This window comes from Cricetulus griseus, chromosome 2, assembly GCF_003668045.3.
Source record: "Cricetulus griseus strain 17A/GY chromosome 2, alternate assembly CriGri-PICRH-1.0, whole genome shotgun sequence".
Classification (NCBI taxonomy): domain Eukaryota; kingdom Metazoa; phylum Chordata; class Mammalia; order Rodentia; family Cricetidae; genus Cricetulus; species Cricetulus griseus.
Genome location: NC_048595.1, coordinates 403932796 through 403950229, shown reverse-complemented (window position 1 = coordinate 403950229; position 17434 = coordinate 403932796).

Genomic DNA, 17434 nt, shown 5'->3' with positions numbered 1-17434 from the left:
ACCCGGAGGGGCGGGGACACCAAGGGACGCGCGCTGACCCTTCACCTTGGTCTCTGCAAGATCTGCGTACTGCAGACCAGAAATGCAGAGCCCGACAGCTGAAAGAGCCTGGGCGCGAACACCGGCACTCTAGAGAACATTCCTTCTCCATATTGTCTCCTCTCCTAGGTCAAAGTTTGGGTGCCAAAGAATATCACAAAATGCTAGTTTACTGAAAGAGAAAATAACATCTTTTATTGTCTCTGTCACTCACATACATATTGAATATAGCGTTAGGTATTGGGCAATGACTGGCCGTCACTTGGTAGAGGGGCTAGAGAATCAAGACCCCCAGCTCCTCCTCACCACACAAACCACATGACCCTGGGTTTGGCTTCATCCTGGAAGAGGGAAGAGTGTTCATCAAACTTACTCATGGGGTGAGGTGAGGATTACTTGCTGAGGTGTTAAAAGCACTGCAGACACAGTAATTATTACTCATGAGTCTAACTACTTTATCCTATAATGAAATAAATTGCCATAAATGGGGCCAGGTTTAAATGCACTGACCTATATCTGGAAACTGTCGCTAAAATGAGGTGAACCAAAGATTTCAAACCTTATATAGTCACTTGTCCAAACAGCATTGGAACTTATCAAATGCCACCAGGACCTCTACGAACTGCTTGGAATTCTACCATCCTCAATGCCACATCAGCATCAGTTAGATCTTCAGTGGACACGATAATGGTCTGAGCTAACACATTTTTAGTATTGGGTACAATTTTATTTACTATTCACAAAAACCTGTGAGGTGAGTTACTTAGTTTTGTTTTAGAGACTGGGACAACCAACGACAGATCTTCCTTCCGGCTAATAAGTGGCACAGCTGTGAAGAAACCTCCACAAATTCTTTGGTACATCTCTCATTGAGGACAGCTGTTTGATTGCCCTCTTGAATGCAGGCTGAACTTACAACTGAATTCTAACAAATGGGATACAGCAGAAGGATGTGGCCAACCCAGCTCATAAAGGAGATGCATCATTTCACACACACACACACACACACACACACACACACACACACACACACCACCCCCGCCAGGTATCCCAGGCTGAGAGTGCCAGTGTCAGCTGCTCCCGACACCGGAATGAGTGAGCCTTTAAGATGACTCTAGCCACAGTCACCATACATCACATGGGATAAGACCTAGAGAGAAAGCCCAGCTAAGTTTAAGTCAGTCCCCCAGAAACACAAACCTTAAAGAGAATTTGTCATTGAAATGGTTGTTAATAAAGCAATACATACTTGCCATAGTGGCAATATGATGGTCTCCAGGACAGGTTATCAAGAAAACTACCCCAGGCCTTGACAACCTAGTATGGCAAAGACAACAGCTCTCAGCTTCCAGAGAAACAACATACAGACCTGCACCTGGCAACATGTTTTATATGCACATCTCTAATTTGCCCCTGATCTTTGGTTCCATATGTTTATAGCAACCGAAAAGGAACCTCTGAACCCCGCTGGCCAATCTACCTTTTTAAAAATAGCAGAAATACCAATGACAGGTTCACAAACTGTAAGTCAATGGTTTGAACAGAAGGCAAACGCCAACAATTTCTAGAGACAGGAGTCTGTGTATCATAGATTGGCTTCAAACCCACTGTGTAGCCAAGGGTGACTGATCTCCCTGTGTTCACCTCCTGGATCCCTGGGATTACATGCAGACACACTCAGCTACCCGCTTGTTTTGTGCCGTGTGGAGGATGAACCCAGGGCTTCATACATGCTCGTGAGGCACTCTGCCAACTCAGCTACATTCCCAGACCTAGAATTTTTGATCATAGATGTTGGCCGGGTTTTAGTAGAGTCTCGGACAAGATACTTCTTGGTGGGATTATTTGGATGAGTGCTAAGAAGTCTTGAGGATGTGTAGTTCTGCCTTCAGTCTTTCATAGTGGGAGACATTGAGGCTTTCTTCCTGCTGTTAAGTGGTTCCAAAAAAGTGCTGGGAACTGCTGCTCTATCTAATAAACACTGAGAAAATTAACCAAGAAACTATCAGAAAACCAAGCGAAAAACAGCCCGAGAGCATGTCACAATTATTTTTTAAAACACCATTAGCCTAGTTTTCATAACCCCCAGAGCTTCTGAGGATGCACCACAGGGTTTCAAATCCCTTTGCCTTCCTGGCTGTACTTTTAAAAAGCCAATCAACCAAGAACTTTTAGGAAAAGATGAAAGTTGTTTTAATGGTTGTCAAAAGTTGATAAACCTGCCAACTACAAAGGCATTTTTACTTTCTCCTCAGTCTTTCTGGAGGAAATAAAGACTATTATATGAAGAGTTAGAGGTGGAAAACATAAATTATCAAGTCGCAAGAGCAAAGGATGGGGCTTCATCCAGCAGACCCGTGCAGAGGCTCCCAATGTAACAGTGGAGCCCCAGACCTGTGTGGAGGTTCACACTCTCACAGTGGAGCCCCAGACCTGTATGGAGGTTCCCACTGTAACAGTGGAGACCTGTGTGGAGGCTCACACTCTAACAGTGGAGTCTTGCCCCTCTGTGGCAAGCTCAGAAGTGAAATGCTGCGATCCTGTAGGAGTTCTTGTCTCAGCTGTCTCTACTTAGGCTCTTTCAAAGCATTTTGAGCCATCCGACTCAGAGGGCAAAGCACTCTGGCAAGCCAGGTAGCCTAAGCTTGATCCCTGGAGCATGTATAGAGTGAAGGACAGAGCTGACCCCACAAAACTGTCCCCAGCCTCCTCAAGTATGCCACACACACACACACACACCAAGCATCCCCCAATAACAATAGTGAATAATTTATTTTTAAATGGCATAAAATGTTCTTTAAGGAGTTCAGCGTTGGTACAAAGGAACAATGGCAGAGCCACAAAACCTGCTCCTGTCTTATTTTGGTGTTAGCAAGCACAAGAGCGGGATAGATGTCAGATTTCTTCAGTGTTCCTGACTGAGCTGAGTTTGTAATTTGGGCTGGAAGACTCACATCCCAGCCTCTGATGGCTAGTTTTATGTCAACTTGGCACATCTAGAGTCATTTGGGAAGAGGGAACCTCAGTTGAGAAATTTCCCCACCAGGTTGACAGAGGCTATCGGGTCATTTTCTTGATTGATGATTGACATGAGAGAGTCCAGCTCACTGTGGGTGGTGCTACTACCCGGCTGTGGTATTAGGTGCTATCACATAGCAAGCCAAGCAAGCCACTGGGTTTGCACCAGTCAGCAGCACCCCTCCACAGCCTCTACATGGTTTGAAATCCCTTCGCCTTCCTGACTGTATTTTTTAAAAAGCCAATCAACCAAGAACTTTTAAGAAAAGATGAGATTGTTTTAAGGTTGTCAAAAGTTGTTAAAGCATGATAAAAAAAATGCCTACAAATGCATTTTTACTTTTGCCTCGGTTCCTGCCTCCAGGCTTCTGCTCTTCCTTCAGTGATGGACTGTGTGTGATGTAGAAGTGTAAGCTGAATAAATCCTGTCCGCCCAAGTTGCATTTGGTCCTAGTGTTTTATCACAGTGCTAGAAACCATAACTAAGACACTGCCAAAGTATTTTATAACTAGCAGGTAACTTTAGTTAACACCCACTTTACTTGTTATTTGAGACCAAACTCAGACTCATCTGTTCTGAGCACAGTGCCAAGGTGAACCCTGCTGTCTGTCATGGGAATATCGTGATGCTGCGTTTGCAATCTGCAGGTTAGGAAATCTATCTGCTTACATTCATGTAAATGGTGACTTCTCTAACAGTAATATCAGCTTGCATATTAAACCAGTCAATCACTCCTAAAACACCATTGGGGGGGGGGCTGGAGAGATGGCTCAGTGGGTAAGAGCACCGACTGCTCTTCCAGAGGTCCTGAGTTCAATTCCCAGCAACCACATGGTGGCTCACAACCATCCGTTACAAGATCTGGTGCCCTCTTCTGGTGTGCAGATATACATGGAAGAAGAATGTTGTATACATAATAAAAATAAATAAAATCTTTTTTTAAAAAAATGAAAACACCATGGAAGTAAGAACATTTCACCACCACCCCCAGAAATTCTGTCTTAGTTAGGGTTTTTAATGCTAAATTGAAACACCATGACCAAAAAGCCAGCCAAAGTTTACCCTGGCTATGAAATGAGGTTTAATAGCAAGCTTGCTCATTGGTTAAGGGCTAACAACAAGCTTGCTCATTGGTCGAAGGCTAACAAGCTTGCTCATTGGTTGAGGGTTAACAAGCTTGCTAATCGGTCCAGCTGCATTCTCTATCTTGATCTCTACACAAGAGGTTTTAGGTTTTAGGGTGGGATTTGTGTCTATTCACTCTTAATCCAGAGCCTTTGGGCATACTAGGAACTCAATCTGTATTGCTGAATAAAGAATTAATTTCATAGTTATCATTATTTTAAGTAGTGGACACTCCATAATCCCAACCCTAAGATTTTCAGACAGACCTCTAATCATTTTTTTTTTTTAACTTGAGGGAATGAGGTAAACCAAAAACAAGTTTTGCTGACGGATTCATAGCAGTGATCATTAAAGCTTGAAGTAAAGTTGGGGGAGGAGGACTTTAGAGAAGATTAGTACATGGCAAAACACACCTTATACCATGGAAGAACTAGCCCAGAAAGGCCAGAGCGCTGACCAGAAACCCAACTCCCAAAACAAGGAGGGCTTTCGCCAATTTCCTCCTTTCCCGCAAGATACATGACGAAAGGCAGTCTCCAGAAACCAGTTAATGTCAGTAGAGATAAGAGAAGGGAGCAGAGAACTGTGTGCTAGCTCCTCAAAGGCTTCTGGCCAGGCTCAGCTTCCACATCAGTGAGCACGAACCTTATAAGGATCTGAAGATCCTTAGTATGGACCTGAAATGACCATGGAGATGCAGCTCACAGGCTCCAGTGCTTCCCACTCTGGAATATTAGGTGGCTTCCAAAGGTTCTGCTCTCTCTAAGTGTTCTCATTACTCTTATCTATCTACTCCCTGGGGTACTTCGGGGTCCTCTGGGCTCTAAAAGTCTATTTTGTTAAATTGGAAATCATATTCTATAACATTACAGTTTTCTTTGTGAGTCCTTATCTGCCAAGAGCAACTGTCACCATGCAGACTTAGCCTAACAGGAAAAACAATTTATTTTCTTAGTGTCCAAAATGTTCTTTGTCCTATTGTGTCACTTTGATTGGAAGCATAATGTTCTAAATTATCAGTCTCAACTCTGAGGATTCCTTCCACTCTAGTCACTATTGCCTCAGGACAAGATAGTAAAGTAAATGACATTTGTACTACGTCACAAAGCCGGGTTATCTTTCAAAATCCTGGAGGATTGGTTCCAGGAAATCCAGGTACCCACCAGAGATACCAGAATTTCCTTATATAAAAGTGACACAGAGTCCATCTTGCTCTCCAGAGTGAGTTCCAGGACAGCCAAGGCTATACAGAGACACCCTGTCTCGAGAAAAAAAATTAAAAATTAAAAAATAAAAGTGACATAGTATTTACACATAAACTGTGCACATATCTTCCTATGTACTTCATCTCCAGACAATGTACTCAATTATCCATGGTATGCAAATGAGCACTATACTATCTTGCTTAGCAAATAACAATGAGGAAGTAGAATCTTCACATTTCCAGAACAAATACAATTTTCCCTAAATATATCCTGTCCTCGTTGTTTTAATCAAAAATGAGAGAACCCGCAGTTAGCTATGGAGGGCCAACTGTATTTATCTGGTCCTGGGATGATGAACATGGCAGTCAGGATCCAGGACCACAGGGTGAAAGCCCCACTTCAGACCTTGGGAACTTTGGGTATAACTTCCTTCCTTTGCACTATTCTGCCAGCTTCCACCAGTGAGGGCAGATTCTTCTCCAAAGTTTCTCCAGACCTCTCCCTACAAACACAAACCCTAATATGCTGTGCCAAACACTTTAGGCCAGACACATGCACTTTGGGAGACTAGGATTTCAATGGCAGCAGTGAGGGATGGGGTGGAGAGGAAGTTGTGTTTATGAGCCTCCCCCAAAACATTTAAAGAGCTGGGTGGTGGTGGTACAGGCCTTTAATCCCAGCACTCAGGAGGCAGAAGCAGGTCTGGGTGTCAAAGGCCAATCTGATCTACAAAGCGAGTTCCAGGACAACCTCCAAAGCTACACAGAGAATCCCAACATGTAAATATAAAATTTCATATACTGAAAAATGATTGACCAAAAAGATTTTTGGTCTCAAATTTTTTGTCCTTAGCATTTTTCTAGTCAGTAAAGTAACCTATCCCAGCAAACACTTGTGTTATCTTTTAATGGTACCCTCCACACACCATGGGCTTGGGGATGTCAAGACAGAGTTAATGCTTTTTCATTCAAATAATGTTTTAAGTTTTATAGTGATAAACATGAATTCATTTTATCATGGAAAATACTAAAGCACTCTCCAAACACAACAAAATATATATCCTGGGCATGGTCTTTGTCACTGTTTTCTGAATTGTCCTTTTCTAAACCGTTGTCCTCTGAAAGTCCCAGTTCTTCCTGACCTTCATTGATAGAACACAGTGTAAACCAACTCATGGTGCTCGAGGGCTCTCTGAGGACCTGGATAGAGCTCTTGCCTGAGTGCAAGAGCTTCTCTACTGGGCTTCAGTGCAGTGCAGCCAGCATGTGCTTGCATAATAGAAACATGTGCAGTTCTTTGTTTCCTGAAACTCTGTGCTCACTTGTGTCGAGCAGAGGGAGAGAGGCTTGAGTGGTGAGGAGTGCTGAGTGAAGTCTCTATTGCATGCCTGGTGGGCGGCTGTGAAGGAATATTACAAGGCAAGACTATTTACCAAGGGCCAGTTTGACAGACAGAATCTAGAGCAAAATAACCCATCAGGTCAAGATTTTGGGTATAACAGTAGAGATGGGTGGAGGGGTGTGTACTTCTCAAAGATAGCCCATCGCTTACATATGAAGTCTGCATACAGTACTATGGCCTTCATTCCTCTGTTCCACAAGACAAGTATGTTGGGACTCTAACCCCAGTGGCAAGGACTAAAGGTTTGGAGAGGTCACTAAGTTTAAATGAGGTCATGAGAATGGAACTCTAATGGTGAGATTAATGCATTTATAAGAGAGGAAGACCGAGAGAGGACGTGTCCCCATGTGTCACATGTGTCATGTGTGAGGATACAGTTATCAGGCCCATGTGCTGGGCAAGGCCCTATCAGACTCTGAGTCTGCCCATGCTTCCCAGACTCCAAAACCACAAGAAATAAGGGTTAGCTGTTTAAGTCCCCAGTCTTCATTATTTTCATCTCCTTAGTCCAAACTAATTTGTATGGCATCTTCATACGCTCTCTATTTTCCTCTATATTATTACTGTCTGTATGTGTGTGCACACACGTGCTGCAGCACACGCATGGAGGCCAATGGACAATTTTGTAGAGTCAGCTCTCTCCTTTCACTTTCATGTGAGGTCCAGGGAGTGAACTCGGGTCACTGTGCTCTTGAAACAAGGGATTTGTACTTTGAGCCATGTCACCGACCGCATCAAACAGCCGCTTTCTAAGCTTAAGTGTGGTTGTGAAGATGGCATCTGCTTGTTTTCCATTTCATAGCTCTTCCATGATCCCTTGCTTTTGAAATCAAAAGACTACACCCCCAATCCCTGTCAGGTTCCTAGTGTCCAGGTGAACGCTGTACAGATGAGTGATAGGGCTTGTCAAAATCTTGGGGAGTAGATATTATATTATTATCATTATGTTTGGAGGAAACTTTGCTTTTAAAATATAACTAAAGTTAGAAAGCCACATCTTCTGGGTGAGTGGAAGTGTTAGGGAAGTTGGAGCTGTGGTTTTCCAGGAGAAAGGGCTAACAAAAGAGTTCTTATGTTCAGTGAGAAGGGAGGTCTCTCCTTCCAGTGAAGTGTTTAAAAGTTTGGTTTCTGGTTTCTACCTACATCCTCAGTTCCTGTCCTCCAGCCCTTTGCGCCCAGGACTACAGTAAAAATGAACTTCCCAGTGTCCTCACAGACCTTTCAATTGCCATATTTGGAGGCAGTTTGGACCCAGGCATCATTTCACTCCACTTTCCATATAGCAGTGTCCTCTGCTTCGCTGCCACCGGCGTGCCACTCTCCTCTCTCTTGTTGTCCTCACTGCTTTCTCTCTGTCATTTCTTTGTCTCTGTGTTCAAGCTTTTACTGAGCTTCTGTCCCAAACTCAGCATCGCCTGTAGAAACTCACAGGTATCTAAGACACACATGTGAAGAGAAATCACTGTCACTGCCCAACCACAGCCACAGCCTGAGTCTTTCATTCCTCCTCCTCAAGATGAACCACACCATCATTAAACCCAGTCATCAGAGCTGAAGCAAATGTCATTTCTGCCCTCTGTGAGTCATCTTCTGAACGCATCCCTCTGAGAGTTCCATTGCCATTCTGTTTCCCAGATGCCGCAGCCCAGCTCACTACTCTATATTGCTACATTTTCTTACTATAAAGCCTCAGGGTATTCCACTGCTGGCCATGCACACATGTGCCAAGTGCCCTTCATCAGTCCCCAGGGATTTTCCTCAGTTATCCCAGCTCCCTGATCGATGGGGACTCTCTACCCTTGCCTTTTCATGTGCTATTTTTGCTGCGTGAGATTCTTGTCCCTCCCTTGTCCTGTGGCTAACTCTTTCATTCTGGAAAACATTACTTCCTGACACTCCCACTTCCAAAGATAAAAAAAGGAATGCTTCTTCTGTGTTCCAATAGCACCCTGTGCTGCTATCTCAGAGAGTATCATACCACAGTCGATTATCTCTTCCTGAGGCTCTGGGATGATGGCGGAAGAGGGGTAGAGCTAGTGTAGGAGCCACATACAGTGGATGACTGACTATGAGGAAGCAATGTCCTCTGGACACAGCAGGGCACGGCACATACCACTCACAGAACTTGTGACAGCATTCATAGACCTGTGTAAGCCTAAACCAGACAAAATCCTAGCATTGAAAGAGGAATTGGGCAGGAAGTCCCACTGATAGCTGAAGAGCTATTGGCAGATGGTAGCTGTTATAAGAGGGAAAGGTAGTTCTTCTCTAAGTGTAGCCCCTGGTCAGTCATCCATGATCAATGGAAGGCTACATGCCCAAGAAAATTTAGGCAGAACAAATTGGTCATGACAGATTTAGAAAACTAAAAGGACCCAAAGATGGGAGAATAGAGTTGAGGGACAGATATGGGAATAGTTGGGGAGAGGGAGAATATAATCAAAACAAATTTGCAAGATTATCAAAGAGCTAATAACATATTTAAAAAATACTACACAATCAATCATCAGCTTCACAATTCTGAGACAATCCAGGGCAAAACCACGTTTTTCACTTCCTAATTTCTGTGTCTAACATAATTCCTGGATTATAATCGGTGTCCTGGCTAGTTTATGTCAACTCCACATAAGCTAAAGTCATCTGAGAGGAGGTAACCTCAACTGAGAAAAATGCCTCTACAAAACTGGGCAGTAGCAAGCCTGTAGGGCATTTTCTTAATTTAGTGGTTGATGGGGGAGGGCTGCCTGTTTTGGGTGGGGGCACCCGATATTGTGGTCATGAGTCATATAAGAAAGCAGGCTGAGCAAGCCATGGGGAGCAAGCCAGTAAGCAGCACCCCTCCATGGCCTTTGCATCAGCTCCTGCCTCCAGGTTCCTGTCCTGTTTGAGTCCCTGCCCTGACTTCCTTCAGTGATGGACTTACCTGAAAATGTGAGCAAATAAACCTTTTCCTACCAGTGGTGGTTTGAAAGAAAGTAGGCACCAAAGGGGGTGGCGCTATTAGGAAGTGTGGCCTTGTTGGAGGAAGTGTGTCACTGTGGAGGCGGGCTTTGAGGCTTCCTATCCTCAGGATACCACCCAGTGTGACTGTCAGTGAACTTTCTGTAAGATGTAGCACTCTCAGTTCCTGCACCGGGTCTGTCGGCACACCAACACGCTCCTCCTCATGATAATGGACTGAACCTCTGAAACTGTAAGCTAGCCACACCAATTAAATGTTTTCCTTTCGAGAGCTGCTGTGATCATGGTATCTCTATGACACTCCCCAAGTTGCTTCTGGTCATGGTGTTCATCACTGAAAACCTAATCAAGACAGTAATTAATAATGCTTGCTAAACACATGGGTGAGTGAGTAAGTGAATGTCAGGTGTCTCTAGGATCGTCCCTCACACTTCCTACGTAGCTTTTATCACACAGCCTGAAAGAGTATATCTTTTTACAGGAAGCCCCAAGAGTTTCTTGTGTAATATCTTATTCCCAAAACCAAACACACAACAAAGTGCTAGAATGTTTAGAATAAGGCCTGTTTTTTTTTATTATTACTATTAAAAAAAAACTTTGAATTGATAATCCTATACTTTGGGTATACCTTCTCATACCTTGATAATAGAAAAATCTCATATTTTGCAGAAACAGCTCTGCTCAGATGATCCCAATCAGTTTTCCACTAATGTTCTATAAACATTCCATGATAGCTTTTCTCTTCACTTTGGAGCCAATGAATAGATTTTCCTAGTCTTCTTGCCCAAGGCAATCCACACACACACACACACACACACACACACACACACACACACACACACACACATACACATTTTTTTTTATTAGTTCAAATTAGGAACAACCTTGCTTCAGATGTCAATTCCTTTTCCCTCTCCCGCCCTCCCCCTCCCAATATCCCACCTGCCCCTAGCCATCCCCCTTCTACTCCCCAGGCAGGGTAAGGCCCTCAAAAGGGGCTCCCCAAAGTCTACCACATCATCCTGGGCCAGGCCTAGGCCCCATACCACACACACACTTTTAATCAGTGAAATTTCAAGCTCAAAAAAGATTTATTGGATCACTAAATACTTACTTATTGCTTACATAGGACTAAAAGCTCCCAGAGGCACGGGATCAGTTATATTTCATCTTTTTAGTATTTATTTCACAGCTGAACACTTTTCAGAATAATGAGCACAAGTCCAGTTCCTGACAAGCTATGGCAAAGGCTAAATGAATGAGCAATACTATTCACCCTGGCTGCATGCTCTAGTGTGTGCAGGTGAACAGGGAGTGTGTGCTGGGACTTATTCCAGTAACCATGTTACTCTCAGGCCCAAATCAATCCTAAAGTGGAAGTCCAAGGCCATGGGCCTTTCACCACAGGAAAGTAACATACACATCGTGTGACAACAATATCCCATAAATCTCCACCCCAGGCCCAGAACCTTAACTCACGTGGTGCCAATAAGAAAGAAAAGTATGTCAAAGGAAACTGCTGCTTCCTATGCAGATGCCTTGAGTGTCACAGTGGAAGAACCCTGTAACACAAGCAAAAAAAAAAAAAAAAAAAAAAAAAAACTAAGACTACCTGCGGGAGGATGAGTTCAATAGCTGACAGACAAATAGTGTAAGACTCTGTGAAGTTAAACTTATCACCTAAAAGGTCATGAATGGGAAGAAAGTTACTGACAAAACTGCCTGGCTACGTGCGTAGGTATCACCCAGGGCATCCTGGTTATGAACAGAAAACATCATATGCGACCACAGGCCATAGTGGGAACATGTGGAATTATTGGTTGAAGGTGGACAAGCCAGCTACGATTTATATGGAGGGTATATCTGGGAGCATCCCACTCTCTCTCCCTCTCTCCCTTCCTCCCCCCCATACTCACTCAAAATCATGGTACATGTGCATATCCCTTTGATAGGATTCTGGCCAGTGCCTGGGTTATCGCTAAAGGCTTGGACACAAAGTGTTAAAAATCACTGCGCTAGCAAACAACTTTCAGATTCATGAACAAGGAGGTGTTGCCATTAGGCGATATTAAACAGGATGTGTTGCCATTAGCTGATAGTCAAGAGTGCTAAAGCTGTGACAACCAAGGTTACAAGAGTGGAGTTCTGAGACAATGTCGCCAAGCTGATGTGACTGTGTACTGATGGGAATGAAGGAGGAAATCCCTCACAGTCTCAGAGTTAATTGGAAAGCACGGAACAGTGAGAGCAGGGCAGAGATGCCTCTTTTTCACACTTGGGAAGATCCGGACAACAGACACTCCAGGTGAACACAGGAGCAGCACTCTTTCTAAGACATCATACCGCTTCTATTTCACACCCCAGACTTACCACTAACATTAAGCTTCATGGGCTGTGTTTTGTCTGATTTACCACATGTATAAAAACCAAAGTAAACATAGAATAAGGCAGTGCAGGGCAACAGTCCACTCCTGAAAGCCTTTAATCTGAGATATTATTTATTCTGATCATTGTTATAACCTGGACCCCTATTTCATTCAGGATCCAATTAGGAAAAAGATGCATTACAGATGTTTCAGAGGGAATACCAGAACTTGTTGTATGTGTGATGAAGGACCAGAACCAAGAACTAAAGTAGGATGGGGCAACATTGAAAAGCCAAGAAGTTCCCAGAACTGATGTAAAGAAGGCCCTGTTTGTGTGTTTGGTTAGTTGGGCTTGTTGTTTTTGTATTTAAAGTTGTGTTTTGGTTTTGTTTACTGTACCTGAGGAGGCCAGAAGACAGTGTTAGACAGTTGTGAGCTGCCTAATGTGGGTGCTGGGAACTGAATCCAGGTCTTCTGGAAGAGGAGCAAGTGCTCTTAACTGCTCAACCATCTCTTCAGTTGGTTGTTTTTTCTATGTATTCTTGACTGGCTTTGTATTTGCTGTGAAGCCCAGGCTACCCTAGAACTTAATGGCAATCCCCTGCCTCTGCTTCCTAAGGACCTGTGCCACCAAACCCACACAGAAGATGTTAACAGAGCCTAGAAAACAGAAACACAGTGTGGGAACTCTTGGTTAATGCTGAGACAAGGAAGGTGCTGTTTGAGATCAGCTGGAGTGAGAAAAGCAGCTGCTGACTGCAGGAAAGGCCCTTCAAAGAGGAAGTGACATGTCTGCGTTTTCCCAACTTGCATTCTCCTTTGCCTCCCATTGGCTCAGCCTGTGGAAAGCCAGAAAACAAGGGAATGGGAAACTGAAGTCCCCTGTGGAGTTAGAGAACAGAGCCTGGAAGATCAGGAAACCAGGCAAACCGAGCCACCTCCCTTTTAAGAAGTTAGGATGAGGTGGAAGAAAGCAAAGGCTGTGGGGGTCTGCTCATATGCACTGAGAAAGGGGGTAAGTTGAGAAGACAGGAAAGGAGAGAGAAGTGGCACAGACCGGAAGAGGAGAAAAAAAGAGGAGACATGGCTCCAGGTGGGCTAGAAGAAGGGCTTCCTGTGCTGTGCTGGACTAGAAAGGCCAAGGATCAGATGACAGGTGGACTCAAAAGCCCATGGAGAACTCCAGTCTGTGCTTTGATGTCACTGAAGTTTGTTTAGATGTAAGAAGTAATTAATTGAACTTAATGTGAATTTGAGAGCAAAAAAAAAAAAAAACAAAAAACAAACAAACAAACAAAAAAAACCAACCAACCAACCAACCAAACAAACAAAAAAACAGCAGGGAGAAAATGTGTCTGTGTGAGTGTGTGTGTGTGTGTGTGTGTGTGTGTGTGTGTGTGTGTGTGTGTGTCTGTGTCTGTGTCTGTGTGTCTGTGTCTGTGTGTGTCTGTGTGTGTCTGTGTGTGTGGTGGAGAAGAAAGCCCAGTCCTGGGATTTCATCTGTGATATTTGTTGATAGCTGTTTCAAATTAAGGTGCTAATTTTGGATTAGGAATAAAGAAGGAAGTTTCCTGACAAGTAGATTATTGCTCAGGAGCCCTGTCTAGAAGTAAGGAGAGCCGGTGTACAGGTAAGGGGCAACGCTGATGGTAGTGTCTCCTGGCTGCCCTGTGCCTGCCTTGACTCCTTTGTAAAAAGAGCATAGTCTGCCTTCCTAGCACTTCCTAAATTAAGACATCCATCTCCAAGAATGAGCAGCACCTAGGCTCACTTTGGAAGACCACTCTGCACAAATTAGACCCTCCAGACTGGATCTCTGGGACACCAGCCACCGAGCTCCTGAGAAGTAGCTGGAGCTTTGCACATACTCAGTTGGCTTGCTTGTTTGCCTCCCAGGGCCCTGCTCAGCTGCCTAAGAAGATTGAAAGGGGGCGGGGCAGGTGGGTCCAATGCTGCTCCACAGGGCTGGGATCCCCAGCACCCACATGAAGGCTGGAAACTGTCTAACTCCAGTTCCAGGGGATCCAACCCCCTCTTCTGGACTTCTCAGATGCACATACATACACAAAGACACAAACTCTTTTAATAAAAACAAAAGAAAGAAGATGAAAAATCAGTTTGGCACTACAGTGTTTTATAAAATTATTTTGCAATTATTAAAATGAAGGCTTCATGCAAGACTATTCTTAGCTGCCCAAAGAGCATATTGCTGTGAGAAAGTTTCTGCTTAATATTCAGTCTCATCTACTAAGTTATTAATAGAAACTAGTTCGTGGCAACAATTTCTATGGGCGCTAATGAGTGCCTCTCCTTAAAGCAACCAATGAAAACGTAATCTTCCTATAGGGATTTTCCTAAATCACAGCCCCTTCTCCTGCCTGGTAGAGCACTTTAAAACCTGCCGTTTTGGAAATACATCTTCTTAGCTGTTATTTCTGTAACTTACAGGACACATGTTTCATACTTGTGAATAGATGAGTCCATGCTGGATGAACAGCAATATTGGTACTGCTGAGACCATAGATGCTATTTCTATTTCAGGGTGTTTACGATCAGTAGCTAAATAACCAACTATAGGTTACATGTTGTGCTGGGCTCCTCACTAACACCAGAGATCTTTGAAAGGGGATCATTATGATATCAGTGTCACCAAGTGCCCACAGTAAACCACACACACAGGAATGACTTCATTTATTGCTCCACAGTGAAGCATTTCCATTGATAGGAAACTTATCATGTCCATTTTAGAGAAAAAGTTAAAGTTCAGAGATACCAAAACCTGTTCCCAGGAATTACCAGTTATTAAACGGTGGGTCTGGCTTCTCTCTTGGTCACTATACCTAGCACTGATTTCATGCAACATTCATTTTAATATTCTGTCATTATCTTGAAATGTTTAACAATGCCTGCATAGGAGTTTTGCAAATTCCATAGCCAGCCTTGACTATACTACATTTCCTAACATCCTGGGTAGATACTGCATATGAAGGGTTTCAACTATGTCCACACATTCTCCAACAGCTCTTTCAAAAGACAACACTGATTTCCACCCACATTTGACTCAGTCACACCTTCTAATGAATGGGGTCTGGTAGAAGAAAGGGCGTGCCTTTAAGAGTCCTATGAAGAAGCATTGAAGCTTCTGCCTTGCCATTGGGTCACTTGCTCTAGGGAAAGGCAGATACCATGGCATGAAGACACTTGGGCAACATGTGCAACCGTCAGTCGATGGGGTAAGGAACTGAAGCCTCCTGCCAGCAGCCAATAAATAAGCCATCTCAAGCACTGAGTCAAATGTTGAAAACATTGACTGGCCCAGACTCTGCCCCTGGGCCTTCCCTTCTCAAAGACCTCCAGAGAGAACCATCTAGACAAACTACTTAATTACTCATATTCAAAATCTGTGGGATAAGTTTGTTGTTTTGAGTTAGGGTAATCTATCTTACGTAATAATGGATAATTCATATATAACTCTAGAAACTAAGATATGTAAGAGTATTCAATTAAAAGACAAGAATATTCTACAATGTTTGGTACAATATTAATCTGATTTGGTTAAGGCTTTTCTGACCATCTAGGCATTTCATCTATGGGACACTGTAGGGACACTCCTCCATGAGGAAGAGAGCTTATCTCCTTCCATTCATTGTACCAGGGCCTTCTTTTAATTAGGTCATGGCTTTTGACACTGTATCTGATTCTTAATTCAAAGACTCCCAGACACCCTCCTCCCACAAAAGCTGCCTCCCTTCTAACTGAGCAGTCTGTTGCTCCTGTTTCCAGTCACTTCATACCTCTGTCACATGGCCTAGAGTTGCAGTACAAGATCTTACAGCCATGTCTATTCTTCCTGCACAGCATGGAATGAGGCCATCTGGGGTTGCTCCCCAGTGGCTATTTGATTTTGCTGTTGTCACCCAGCTCTGCATGGGCCTGGCTGCTGTGGAAAATCCTTCTATACACTGTGAAGATTTGTCGCTGTGATTGGTTTAATAAACAAGCTGACTGGCCAATAGCTGAACAGTTTGGTTAGATGGGAAAAACCAAACTGACAATGATGGGATGAAAAAGGGCAAAACAGAGGAGTCACCAGCCAGATAGAGAACAAGTTGCACATGTAAAGTGAAACGCAATTAATGTGGATCACAATGAAGTAAGACCTAGTTTGATGAGCAGATGTTTATTAGGAAAGTACTCATGCAACATACTCAGTCCTGTAAAACCAGGAGGGTGAGGGAACAGAGAGAGCTGCACGTGTGTGACCCTCATATTTAAAGTCTTGCTACAACACTCTGACCACGCCCAAGTGTGTGTGGTCTCCATCACCTGTGCCAGCCCCCAAGTGGGCGTGGCCAGCATTTCCCTCTACAGACATACAAAATGGGATAGAGGTAAAGGCCATAAGCCTTGAGGCAGTACATGAATTAATAGAAAAATGTGTTAAGTTGTAAGAGCTAGTTAGTAATAAGTCTGAGCTATTGACCAAGCATTTATAATTCATATTTGGCCTCAGAGTTGGTTATTTGGAAACTGGAGGGCAGGAGAGAAACATCCATCTACAGCTGATTAGAGGAGCCATGAGAGATATGACTAGCTCTGTGCAATGCCCTTGTTCTGCAGGATCCAGTCTTAGTGGTGAATGAGAAAGGTAATGGATTGCACAACACCAGTGGACACATTTGAAAAGTGAGTTCCTATGCAGTAACATCAGAGTATTAGAGTCTTAAGTGTGAGTTTGAATCCAGCAATCTAGATATTTAAAATCTGATGTGTGATGGCTATAGTCCCTTGGCCTGGGACTTTTCCTCACATATATAACACTCAAAGGGCAGATCTGAAACAGGACCAATAACAATAGATAGAGCTGGTCTCCCACCTCCTCCCTCATTCACCAAAACAAAGTTATCACTGCTATGTAAAGTGATGACTGTGTTGAGCCAGTACTGTGTCAACACAAAAAGCCAGAAGGCCACAACTCCCTATCACAGAGCCACAAATGAAGAGGGAAATGTCTGGTATTAGATAACAAGGTAAGAAATACATATTGGAAGGCATACTACACGGTGTCCCTTAACTCAACTTTATGAAGCAAAACTTTGCACAGGTTGCTGATAAGGGAGGGTATAGGGAGGCAAGAAAGGAGAACCAGATAATCATCACTGTCCTACAGAACCAACCCTAAGCTCTGTTCTCAAGGCAATCTAGTCACTTTAAGTGAGCGTATAATGTGGATAGCACATGCAGCCAAGTACAGTTAAAGCCGAGTCTGTCTCAGTGAGGATTTTCCAGCAGGAGGCACAGGAGATTGATTTACTATC